Source organism: Euwallacea similis, unplaced genomic scaffold, assembly GCF_039881205.1.
Source record: "Euwallacea similis isolate ESF13 unplaced genomic scaffold, ESF131.1 scaffold_61, whole genome shotgun sequence".
Lineage (NCBI taxonomy): Eukaryota > Metazoa > Arthropoda > Insecta > Coleoptera > Curculionidae > Euwallacea > Euwallacea similis.
Genome location: NW_027098686.1, coordinates 158,149 through 161,144, shown reverse-complemented (window position 1 = coordinate 161,144; position 2,996 = coordinate 158,149).

Here is a 2,996-nt window from a genome sequence, read left to right as displayed (position 1 = left end):
AGATAGACAAAAAAAAAACGTTAATATAATTAGTCACAGGTTAGTTATCAAAGACCCTTTAACTGGTATTCATTTCCTTATAGATACTGGTTCTGATGTTTCGTTGTTACCCAAATCTTTTCAAATGCAACAAAATCAATCTCAATACACCTTATTTGCGGCCAACAACACATGTATTTCCACCTTCGGGACCAAGACTCTTACAGTTAGTTTAGGTCTCCGAAGAACGTTTACATGGAATTTTATTGTGGCACAAACAAATCATGCGATTATTGGAGTTGATTTTCTTCACTATTTTAACATAATACTAGATTTGGGCAGTAAACGAATTATCGACAGCACAACTAATCTAACAAACAATGGTAAAATTTCTTGTCTTTCTACATCATCAGTTCATGCAATTCCTTCTTCATGCAAATATTTTGACATTTTGATTCAATTTCCAGAAATTACAAAATTCTCATCTACTCCCTTATCACTAAAACATAGCACCTCTCACACTATTCTCACAGAAGGTTTTCCCATTTCTTCCAAACCTAGACGCCTTTCAGCAGAAAAGCTTAAATTGGCAAAATAAGAAATTCAACACCTCATTAACTTAGGTATTTGTCGTCCTTCAAATAGTCCTTGGGCCAGCCCTCTCCATATGGTTCCCAAGAAAAACTCTTCCGATTGGCGACCGGTTGGAGACTATCGCAGACTCAATTCAATTACTGTGGTAGACAAATACCCAGTCCCTAATTTACATGACTTTTCTTATTTTCTCGAAGGAAAAACAATTTTTTCCACGATTGACCTCATCAGAGCTTATCATCAAATTCCAGTTGAAGAGGAATCCATTCCAAAAACAGCCATAATCACACCTTTTGGATTGTTCGAATTTACAAGGATGCAATTTGGATTGAAAAACGCAGCACAATCATTCCAACGCTTTATCAATGAAGTACTTGGAGATTTGGATTTTTGTTTTTCATATATAGATGATATCCTAATTGCATCAACAAACGAAGCTCAGCACAAAGAGCATCTCAAAATAATTTTCGAACGTCTCCATCAATATGGGTTGACAATAAACCTAAACAAATGTGTTTTTGGCGAACATCAAGTTCAATTTCTCGGATACCAAATTTCTGAAAAGGGTTCTTCTCCCCTTCCCGAAAAGGTATCCACCATTTCAAACTATCCTCTTCCTGATGCTGATTACGCAGGCTGCACAGAAACACGGAAATCAAGAAGTGGGTTTGTTTTCGTTTTTAATGGCGCTCCTATATCTTGGTCAAGTCAGCGACAAAATGTTGTTTCGCTATCCACTGCCGAATCCGAGTATATAGCGCTTTCTCATTGTACAAAAGAAGCTGCTTGGTTGTGGTGTTTTTTAAATGAGTAAAATATTACCACTGATGTAGTAAAAATATTTGTTGACAACCAGGCAGCCATCAGAATAGGTTTAAATTCTGAATATCATAAACGGACTAAACACATTGATGTCAGATACCATTTTGTTCGTGATATGATTAGTAATAAACAGATGGAACTGGAATACATAGAGACTAAGGAACAATTGGCCGATATATTTACAAAGCCCATAGCAAGGCAGCAGTTCTGTAACTTAATAGATAAGCTAAATCTGTATTGATGTATAACATTCAAATTAAGTGGGAGTGTTGAAATTATGATGCAACACTGCTTGTACTTTGAATGTTTTTGTTTCTGCTTGTTTTTGTTCATGTTGCAAGAATTTAGAGATTTTATGGGTTCTTTTTAAGAAGGGCCATATGCGAACTCATCTGGCAATCCTTTATTAATGATGTCAGACTAGGGTAGTTCTTGGTGAAAGTTCTTTCTTATTGCTTGCACATGTGTATTGTCTAATTCTAAGAACCTTAGTTGGCAGGTCAATTGCATTGGCCTGGTTTTTTAGTTTTTGTAAGTTAGTTCACTTTTCCCACTCATACCATAAGGACCTACTCAATAAAATTCTCACTGCTCTGTAGAAGTGTATGTTTTTTGTTCTCTACGGAGACTCAAAAAAAATACCTCAACACATCCTCACTCCTGGTTCTCCTACTCCCCTCCTGTATTCTCCTTTTCACTCTATCGATCGCATTCTCCATCCTTCCCCTGTTCCTTGTAACCGATCTTTTCTCTTCCTCATCCCAGACCAGATCGATGGAGTGCCTCCTTCCTTCCTCCTCGCACACAAGGTGGGTTTGGCCCCCCCAAGAATCCATGGGGCCTGCACTGGCAACCGGGACTTGCACCCGGTCTGAATTGGTGGCGGGACTGACACCCGCCTGGGGTACTATGTTTTGTAATTCACTCATCATGGTACCTCATGTGTGTGTCTTTCTTTGTCCATTTCCTCTCCCAGGACCCGATCGGCACGGTTGCACCCACCGGCATGTCTCCTGGGGTAGCAGGGACCTTCAAGCCCTCCCACCACGTCAAGGTGGAGACACCTCGGGAGGGAACCTGAACTAACCTGAACTAACCTTTTTTTTTTTTTTTTATGTAGGGAAGAAAAACCTTCATAGGTACCCGGTCTGTTGGTCTGGCGACCGGGTTATGTGGGATTCATCCTTCTGAAGGAGGGACGCCTACCCACTAAAAAACTCCCCTCTCTACAGAGCCAAAATCCCGTCTGGTACCACCGTGAAGATATTTCATCAGACGGGGGTTGGTAGAAATATTTCTTCGTTTGGCTCCCCGATCGTTATCTAAACTTCTTCCTCGGGGGGGCTTTGAATTCTCCTTTCCTGGAGAGTTTTCTCCATCATAATTTTCTCCACCATTTCCATAATGGAGTTCCATTTGTTCTGGCTTTCCAGCAACAATCTCGAGATATTATCCCTAGTCATCACTTCGCCGCATATCGTTCCCGCGATGTCCCTTTCCACATTAAATTTTCCACATCAAAAAATTGTGTATTCGGGTGTGTCGGATTCATTACAGAACCAACAGGAGGCCTTATCTACTTTCCCAATCCTTTTTAGGTA